The sequence below is a fragment of the Bombus flavifrons genome, chromosome 15 (assembly GCF_040668555.2).
Source record: "Bombus flavifrons isolate JBK064 chromosome 15, iyBomFlav1_principal, whole genome shotgun sequence".
In the NCBI taxonomy this organism is placed as follows: Eukaryota; Metazoa; Arthropoda; class Insecta; order Hymenoptera; family Apidae; genus Bombus; species Bombus flavifrons.
The window spans coordinates 11,075,644-11,086,372 of NC_138456.1; positions in this window are offsets into that span (position 1 = coordinate 11,075,644).

Consider the following 10,729-nt stretch of genomic DNA (forward strand, 5'->3'; position numbering starts at 1 on the left):
ACATTTATTATTATCTTCGAATCGTAAGGGAGAAATATCATCATTCGGAGAATATTATCAATTAACTAATACATCAATTAATAAGTGTTAACGAGTATTAAAATATATCAATACCTACTGGATAAGCCTTCCGTGTAAGGCGTAAGTTGGCCTTTCGTGTCCAGTTTGAACATAAGGAGCACCATTATGATTAGTTTGCGAATATTTGTGGATTTTTGGGAAAATTCAAAAATCTCCAAATCCTATAGGATGCATATAATGTGCAAAAATAGGTACACAATACATAAAATATTCATAGTAAGATGAACTTCTTTAATTATGAAAGAAATAAGATTGAGTAAACACGTAGGCAGCCTGATCGTAATAGATCGATCGTTATGTTCAAAGATCATATTCCAAATGAGCTAAAGTTGGAAAGTGTAACACAAAATGTACAGTCGCGAAGTAGCTTGAAGAAGTTCCACGAAATATTAAAGCAAAGCACTTTAGCGAAACGTTCAAAAGAAGGGCAAGAAACTGCAAGAGATTATTAAAAATGGTCTGTGATAAAAAAGCTGAAGATGATAATATTTCAAACGAAACTAGGCTCGTCGTAAATGGATATCAAGCAAGATAAGGGACACGTTGAAGTTAACGATAAAACGGACGAAGGCAAGCGCTTTGTTATTTCAAAGAAACGAACAGAATATCTGTCGACTAAAATATTCTACGTGTAGAATGATAGATCGTGACGAAACTTTGGAGAAAAATTGGAAAAGTGCCTCGGCCGTGTCGGTTAGCGATCGATCAAAATTTCTCATGCGTTTTTTCAAATTCTTTTGAAACATTCTTATTATTAGATTGCGGTTGTTTTTGCAAATTGAAATGTGCAGAAACGTATAGAATACGTATAATATAGAAGAATATATGAAATATTCGATGTAAAGTATTATTCATAACGGTCGAAGGATAACAAAGATGTTCGTTTATGTTCTATTTCTTTAATGATGTACATACAAATTTAAATTCGCGTTTATGCTTACGGCTGTCTACTTATTACAAAAGTTTGAAATATTTCTTCTCGATAATTCAATTATTCGTAGTTTAAAAATATCCACATTTAATATTCGTTTAACCGTAATATATTCGATATATAGGTTCGTAAATCATAGATTATCTTCGAATCGGTGTTAAAAATTCGAAAGTACAAGAAAATAATTTCTTCCGCCACATCGAGCTACTTTACCATCTTTCTAAAGGACAAAACGAGTCGTCTTAAAATCCCCTCATCACCATTCTCCCTTGAATCTCTCCTCTATCGACCCACCGGGTTATTAGTCGTCGCAGACCAAGATCGCGCGAACGATCGCAGCTGACATAGTCGCGGATGTCAGCGACAGGTGATTTACAATCTCTGATTCCGATATCGCGCTCCATCTTCGAATAAGATAAAAGGCTAGCAGGCTGTGCTCGAAAGTAACTCACGCCAACGCCAGGTCGTTGCTAATAGCGCGGATATTCGCTGGTCATTAAATAGGAGGTCTCACGCGACACGTCCGCGGATGAGCCTCGTGCGAAGAAACACCGGTTATTCCACGGTACCATCGAGCAATCGTCACGTATCACAACGTGAACGATGCTTCGACGCGTGCCTTCCGATTAACAATAGGTAATAAAAATGATACCGTTATCGACCAATCTCTTTTGTATATTATGAGATAACTTGGATCGATGTCGCGCGATTTCTGGCCCGTTCTCACGGGACGGGTTAACGCGAAAGCGAAATTAATACTGCGTGACGCACGGTATTTTGAAATTTGTTTCGTTAGGATGACAAATGTATCGTTTCGGTACTTGATATAACAGAGGCTTAAACGATATGGTTATTTCACACGATCGTAGGAGAATCCGTAGAGTCACGGTGGTGGGTATCTTGCATTTTGGTATCGCGGTATTTTCCTAATTTGCTATTTAAGACGATCACAGGGAAATTTTTGAAACTGTTATCGGATATTCTATATTTTTCTATCTCGTTTCTATTTACCCGCTTCGTTACTTTGCTAGCTTTCTATTTTCCCGTTTTCTTCTCTATCTACTTCGCTATCTTCATATATTGCCATTTCCCGACTTTTCTATTTTCGTATCTTCCTATTTTCCGAAAATTATAGACGATCGATAAAGATATTGGAGAATACAAGTTGTACGTCAAACGTGAATTAGAATTTTTTTAAACTGTACACAGGACGATCGTTGTATCTGTTTAATAGATTTTATTTTGTCTATATCTTCTCATCGCGCACAACTGTCAGTCGGTATTTGACTAGTTGAAATCCGTGACGCGGGCGAAAGTAAAAATTCCTATCGATCAATATTTGTCCAATAGCTAGCGATAAGATTCAGAAGTATCTATGCATATTTGACTATGTTATCGTTAATAGCGTGAAAATTACAGCAGGGATTTCAATGAGGGAGTGGAAAATTAAAATATATCAGCAGTGTTTTACTTTTTTTATTTATATTTTCGTATCGCGCTATCGAACGCTGGGATTGAAGATTAAATATAGGGACATGAACAATCAAATTGTATCTTTCACTCGTAGTTATTAATCATTTGTATTAAATCGACCAAAAGTTCTTGGACTTTTCATCGAATAAAAACTAATTCTTCTAAATTTATTATGCTTTCCTATATTTCATAGTTTCAAGAATTTTCCTGTCATCTACTTCTGAATCTTAAACACCACATTTTATAAACTACCCTAATCGAGTCAAAGAACAAAATCTTTAAAATTTTAATTCAGCGATCTTACATGTATTATCAATTTTTGAGAATTTCCTATCATTCTTCGATTACAATCACGCTAATTTCTCCATAACCAGCCTCGCGATTCTAAATGTTCCATTAACAATAGCATTCCATAAACTGTTCTCCCAAAGGCAAATGAGATTTCCTTTCCAGACGTAGAAACACAGATGAGAAGAGAAACAATCGAACGAAAGACATCTTTATTCGACGATTCTTCGTTTTTCCAACGGGTTTCTCAACCTTGTCTTCTAACGAGACGAATACATCGGCTCCTACGTTTTGTGCGCTCCTTTAATAGCTCGTACGCCTACTCGTCGGTCTGGCAAAAGTCCATTGACGTATTGTCATGTAAAAGACGTGTCCACCGTCTCTCTTTCCGTTTTCTTCTTTCTTCGAATCGATTTACACTCTGGCTGGAAAGTTTGCAGCGTATTATGTGATCAATAATATCGCCAACTTTTGCTTTACAATATTCTCCATATTAAATACCGAAAGGTTTAAGTGCAATATCAACGGAAATTTAGATATTTTACGATACTAAAGCCAATATAATGCAGAAATTATGTGGTGAGGATATTGACAAGTGACGGGGATATTGATAATAGTATTGACTGTGAATATTTGAAATTTAATATTTTAATCGGTATTTACATTGTGATTTGAGGTCTTCGAAATTTATGTCAATAGCGAGATACCGCAGGTTAATGGATGGAACACGATGCATATTCGTATCTAGCGTTTATAAGAAAAATTCTATTTTTTCGAGCCATTGAAACGTGTTCTAGTTTATTGCAACGTAATTGAAATAAATAATTTCAACGCTCCGAGCAATATTTTTCATTTGCATATGTTTTGCAGCGATAGATTTCATATGTACTTCAAATACAGTTGATGCACATATTGATGCACATAGCACAACACGCAGTGACGTTTCCAAGGCGAATTTCACAGTTTAATATATTGTCGATATCACTGATTGTTCGGTGCGGACCCCTTTAAGATTTCAGAAGAAATAATTAACACGTTGATCGTGGATGACGCTTCGTAGGCGTCACGGCTTAGTTGCTCCCGAAGACGGATGAGGCCACGTTCGCGTCAAGCACAAGTAGTTTTCAAATGGCGTTGAGAGGTCGACGAGTTTTAAAAAGCAATATTTCAGTCGCAATGGAAGTCATTTCGGGCCGGCAGTTAGCGTGTTAAATAAATAAATATTTTATTTAAAATATTGAAATATTCGTATCTCTCAAAAAAAAAAAAAAAAAAAAGAAAAATAAGGATGAAAAGATTTTTTTCATCCAGAAAAGCACAAGGTTGCAGCAAACTTTTGAGCGAAAGTGTACATGGAAACGAAAACTTTATGGAAAGAAAAAAAAAAAAAGAGAATATTTGGAAAATGCTGGACTGCCTCTCTGTTGTTGGCTGCAAGAGGGGATTTCCTAAATCCTGTGATGGCAGATCGATCGAATAAATTGAATAAATTGAACGTTCATATTGAATCGAGTGGAACAAATGGAATTGTTTATTTTTCATCGGATAGCCGCTTACACGTGTCGATGAAATTCGATTCATCGCGGTTGTGTGATGTCTCAATCAACGTCAGACATTTTATTCGACGAATTAAACGCTCGTTGTCACGCGACTATAATGTCCGCTACAGTGCTACATTATACCGTAAAGTATAATTGCGATACAAAGGATTTCGTTGCGTCGGTGTTAATTAATGTTTTAACGCGTTGCCTAATTGCGATCGACCGTCCAACGTGACTAACGACTAGGTACAAAGTTCGAAAAAGTGTCGAAACAGATGGCTCATGTTCATTACGTCAATTTCGTGTACCCAGTCGCAGTTTTAGTCGCAAGCCTATTATTTCTTTCCTAGAACGTCTGGATTTTCTTTTCGAATGTGATGAGTTGTAGGGGTGTTCGTTAAAAGTAAAATAAGGCTGTTTCTTATTGTTACAGAAAAAGTTAATTAAAAGTTAGTTGTATATATCATAACCAAAATTAAAGTGTTGCTTCATTGTCATTTAAAAAAAAAGAAAAAGTTACAAATTTGTTTGATCTTTCTCGTAGACGTCGCGCAAACCTAATCGCATCTGGAAAATAAAAGTCGTCCGATGTCAAGTTTGAACTGACAAGCGAGTAACTGTAACGATCGCTCGTCTTATGCATAGCAATCTTACGGTGCATTAATGCATCGCAAGAAGTATATCCCACGCTGTGGAGAACTTTTTCCATAAGCTGTCGCCTGCACGAACTATGATCTTCGAATAAAATCAGAAATTTTTCCAAGCGCCATCGTATTCAGAAGGTAAAAGAAAATGAGATGAAAATTGTTGTAATTTATGTACTTTATTTTTCCTGCAAATTTTCATTCATTGCGCTTGCAGCTTTCGTAACGTTTACGATTCTCTGACTTTTCCAATTATCGTTCATATTTCACAAATTTTGTTTTCTACGGAGTTGTATCTAACTCTGGTTTAAATGGTTGCATTCCAGTTGCAAAGAACGCTTAACGAAGTTCTCATCGTTAATTAGAATTATATTGTGGCTCAGGAAGCGTTAGAACTCCTCCGAGTAAGATTGCAAACTATTAAGCCTTTACTTTTAATTAAGCCGATTACTAAAGGGGATTTTGTTGATCCATGCCATCCTAACTTTCGGAAATTTTTCGAAATATTTTCTAGTTTCTAGAAAACGTAACATCCATGATTTTACTGTTAATAAGAGAAACAAATAATCTGTAACTTCATAAACGTATACGTAATGTTTCTACTGTCATTTTTACTCAAAAGGAACTTTCTTCGTTGAATCCCAAAGAACTTGATTAGATCTAACTTGTTATTCAATCAAATAACTCTGTAAGAACGTTGGAAAGATAGCATAAAACGAATAACAAAATTACCGAATCGAATAATCTTTGTGATTGTCGTACGGGCTAGAGAAAAGTTTGCCGTCAGCGGCGACCGAAGTTAAATACGCGAAACCTGGTGAAATGTTTGCAGACAGTTCCGCCGGAAGCTCGCCGCTTTCAGGCAAGTACATTAGCGCATAAAAATATTCGAACACTCGTGGAAACCTCTCGCGAATATGTTACTTGCGTTAGACGAAACGTTAAAAAATTTCGTTAATACCATCGTAGATACTCGACTGTCACGGTTATACCGATGGAGTTCGAAACAAATCCCAAGATATATATAATTACGAGATTATTTGGTGTAAATGAACATTTCGCAAAGATCTCACAAGTATTTAAACAGTCGAATTTCCATTACGTTGATAAACCACAATACTCAGTGAGACCATTTGTAACATTTATCACACGATGAAGATGCACGCTGAAAATGTTAATTTTCAAATTCTCACACGATGAAAATACTAATTTTCTGCCGAATATATGTTTGCGATAAATATCTTGTAACTTCTATATGCATTTTTAAATTCGTTTCAGATTTTACCAACATAGATATAAAAGTCACGCGTCTCTATGCGACGTTGATGTTTCAAAATGTTTTATATAACGCGTACCATATATGCATAAAAGTTTCCTGTGGTAAATATTCAAATACTTTCGCGAGACACTGTGTGTTACGAAATTTCTCTGAGATCGTGAACTGACAGAAAAGTCGTAAATGCCTGGCCACGAGCCAACGTGGAAAGAAAAATCACGTGCATTTGCATGCTTTTTGAGACCAAAAAGGCGAGCTCACGAACCCATGTAATTTATCTTTTTTCTATCGGGTGTATTGCTGATCGAAAATATTTTCATTTTGATGGGTGAGTCGTTGAACGTTCGCAATATGAAAGAATTTTTTAATCGAGAAATAACACCGATTTCAAATTCGATTCTCTCGAAAACAAAAATTAAATCGAACAAGTTTTATCCTGCATTTTTTTTACTTGTTTTTCAACGTAGAGTACCTTCCTGACCAATTGTAGCTCGCGTCCTGTGTTACACTGTATAAAAAAGAAAAAAGGAACATCATGGAAGAAGAAAACTCGGCGAATTTTCGAATTGGATTTTTTGCCAAACGAAGCTTTGAATAGGAATTGTTTAGTCTGTTATGGGGATAGTTTATTCTATTTTCATGTATCTTTTCATGTAGAATAAACTGTCCATTTGTGGCATATGTCCTATGTTACGTTCCGTAAAAAAGAGAAGAAAAACGTCATGGAAGAAAATTCGAAAATTTTCAGATTGGATTTTTCGAAAAAGCGGAGCTTCGAATGGGAATAGTTTATTTTACATTTTCAACTTATTTCTGCGCGTAGAATAACTTCCTCGCCAAGCGGACCACACGTTTTGTAAAGGAGAAAAACGGAATTTCATAAAACGAAGTAAATGGATCTCCAGCTTCCGGTGAATACTATCACACGATAATAACGACACGTGCATCCGTTTCATCATTCAGGACTCTAGCGAATCTCACGTGGTTTTTGGCATTTTCTGTCAGCCTGATGTTTTGTTGCGAGCCTTTCACCGGATAACTGTTCCGCGAATACGACCTGTGTATCCGGCTACGCGACTCCTACGATATTAAGAAAATGATCTACGTTAAGTTTCCGGTTTCCTGAACAATATTTCAGATACGTGTATCAGGTATACGGAATTATATTGAGAGGATAAAGGTGAAATTCAATGTGAAATGAATCATTCGACGAACGAATTCTGGAAAGGATTGCGAAAAGGATGATCTGAATACTTGATAATTCTATTGCCGGATAGTTTAGTCCATTATCCAGTAGGATGTATCTAGTAGAATAGCCATGTATGTAATATTTATAGCTTCATATGTACAAGTAGTATGAACTGTTTCATTATTTTACTTTGTTTCGATATTTCCTGTGACTATACTATCGAAAACACATAGATGTCAGATCAGTCTACTACCGTTGAAAAAATCTTAAGTATTTAATGTTATCTAGCCCTTAAACTTTAAGACTTAAAGGCTATCATGCGTGGAAGTTCATCGTAGCACATCTCTCTCGAATTAAAAAAATAATAATTTAAATGTATTATTACGCGTCAATTATATCCAACCAGAATTACTGCGAAATAATTCATTTTTACATATGTTTATTCCCACAGCTTTAGGCATCTATTCTCAACAATTCAACTATCTATAACTTCAAAATACTCATACTTGGTATTTATTTAAAATAATAGGCCCAAATTCCAGTTTAAGAAGTAAATAAATCAAATATCGATAAATCAAGTACTCGCAAAATTTACATGGGCTGAAATAATTCATTTTTGTTAAAGCGGTCACTACTTCTAAGGAAACTCTACATCGGTGTTTTTAGTTTTCTCAAGCACCGAAGCCATTGACAGCGTATAGACAAAAGACTGCGACGAAGGCAGACCATAAACAGTAGACAGGCGACGTTGGCTTCGAGCTTTTCAGTTACAGGGTAACACTGCTAGCGTGCGGATCTGGATCAGCTCAAATTGTATTCTTACTTGTAATTACACTTCTGTATTAAAATATTTTGTTATGTATATTATGTATTTGCTACCTTACAATTTATCCACGAGTTTCTCTGTTTATACATCAAATAACCTCAACAATTTTTACACGTGCTTACTGTCCACCTTTCAGACATCCATTTTCACTGATTCAACCGTGTGTAGTTTCAAACTATTTACATTTAATATTCATTTAATGCGATATTTCCAGATTCCAGTTGAGAACTGTAAATCAAGCGTACGCAAAATTTCGGATACCCCGACTAATCTAATCTCAGGCGATTTCCTATCCCTCTAACAATTCCTGATTTCAAGTATGTATACTTTACGTCTTCATAACTGGATTCTTGTCGCAACTAAAACCGTCCCAATAAAGCGAGAAGCAAACATCCATTCCCCGTGGGCCGGTATCGTTTAGTCGAAACCATCCTACAATTGTGTTTTCACAACCAGCCAATTAAGCTGGACAAATCGCGGATCAAATAGCGCTACGTTTTTAGTTTGGCCGATACCTGAAATATGCGTGTTGACGTATGTCGATTTTCCATGAAAGGAACCCTGTCATCGTTCGTGTAATCCGACGAAAAAACCAATAAACTCGTCGTCGTTCTTTTGTCGACTCTCTTTTTTGCCGACATCGGCGTCAAAGGGAAGTGATCGACTCGGATATCCAATATTTGATGATTCCAAGAATTTGACGAAAATAAAAATATTTGGGTAAAATTAGTCATTTGTTCGCAACATCCTCGATATAGATAGTTTCTGTTTATTTACTAATCTTAATTTCATCTTATTCGTCTTAAGAATTCTAGCGATTCGAAGAAAACGAAGGGGTTTGGATAAAGACCTTTATTGTTATCACTATGCCGATGTTAACATCTATGAACATTTGTTAAATGAAAATAGTTGCTGATGAAGAGAGTCGTTGATTATTTGTTAATTTTAAGTCCTTACTGGAATATGAATATTCATAGACTTTAAGAATTCTAAATATTCGTGGAGGATAAAGGTATTTGAACGAAGATATTACAGCCAATTTATTCTGGTCTGGAATAAAGATAGTTTCTGTTAATTTATTAGTGTTAATGTTGAAACTTTATTCATTCTGGTATTAAGCAGGATATAAATGTTTCATAGTTTCAAGAATCGCAGAGATTCGCGAAAGACGAAGGTATTTAAACGAAGATAATTTTTCTTGAAATTTATTGTAGTCTTAAAAACGATGTACATGGAGATTTCGTACAATATGAATACGAATAATTATCGATGTTCGATAATAAATGGATTATCACGATCTAATATAATAAATTTAGAATTATTTATATGTATAGTATTGGATGAAATTATTTTAACATCGAAAAAAATGTCTGAACTTTCTATCTGCTTTCTTTTTCTTTTAAATAAATCACAAATAAAACACATCGTTCCAAAATAACTTAAGCCATTAAATATCAACGTTGCGTTAATGCAACATTTCATTTGCAATTTTTGTTTCCATCATTTTACGTTATAGAACTCTGTTCTTTAAAACATTGCAGTTATAAAAGAGAATTCTAAGATTCGGTTAATTCTTTCTTTTTCTTTTTCGTTACCATTCCTGTCATGTAGATGTATCTAGATATTACGATGATATTAACACGGACAATATTAAAACAAAATTTTATCTATGACAGCTTTCAAGAACTATGATATATAAAACAGCTCAATTTCAGTTTGGCTCAATCGAGCCAAATTTCCATCACGTAGATCGAAAGCAGCTGAACTTACGTGAACCTGGCAAAGGTTGAGTGGACGAACCTGTTGCCTGTGCGAGCAACCAGAAAATAGGAAAACACTCATTAAATAAAAAAGAGACTATGCGTCTGATGGAGTGGGCGTCTGATGGAAGAACGAAAAGTTAAGAAGGACGGATATCCTATATTTGAATTTCCTAACGTCATGGACGCTTGGAGGAAAATCAAAATTCCTTGGAACGCGAGATGCAAACGAGAATCTTCTTTCTTTCTTAGTTTTAGAAAATCTTGCACAAAAGTCCTCCATTCTGTCGCGAATGATTTTAGAAAATTGAAATTCCTTGGAATACAAGTTGCAAAGTTATCTCCTTTTCACTAAATTAACTTTTCTTTGACAGTAACAAGTCGAATAATTATCAAACCATAAAATAGCATAAAAATGCACAGAACTGCAGCATTTCTTAAAACGCAATTTCAAATTCACAAGAAACGCTCATTTCATTCTTAGAAAAGTAGAGAAATCGCGAAATACGACTATACGGAAGGGTAAATTCACAGATTAGGTTACGTTCACGTGCAAAACTTTGGCTTTTAACGATCCTAAGTTCACGAACTTCTCCATTTCACCCGTCATGCGTACATGGTTGAAACATCAGCATTTAATATTCATTTAGAACATCGTTAAAATCCTGCATAACCGTAATAAAGAAAGAACAAACAGAAAGATAAAATCGGATTATTCCG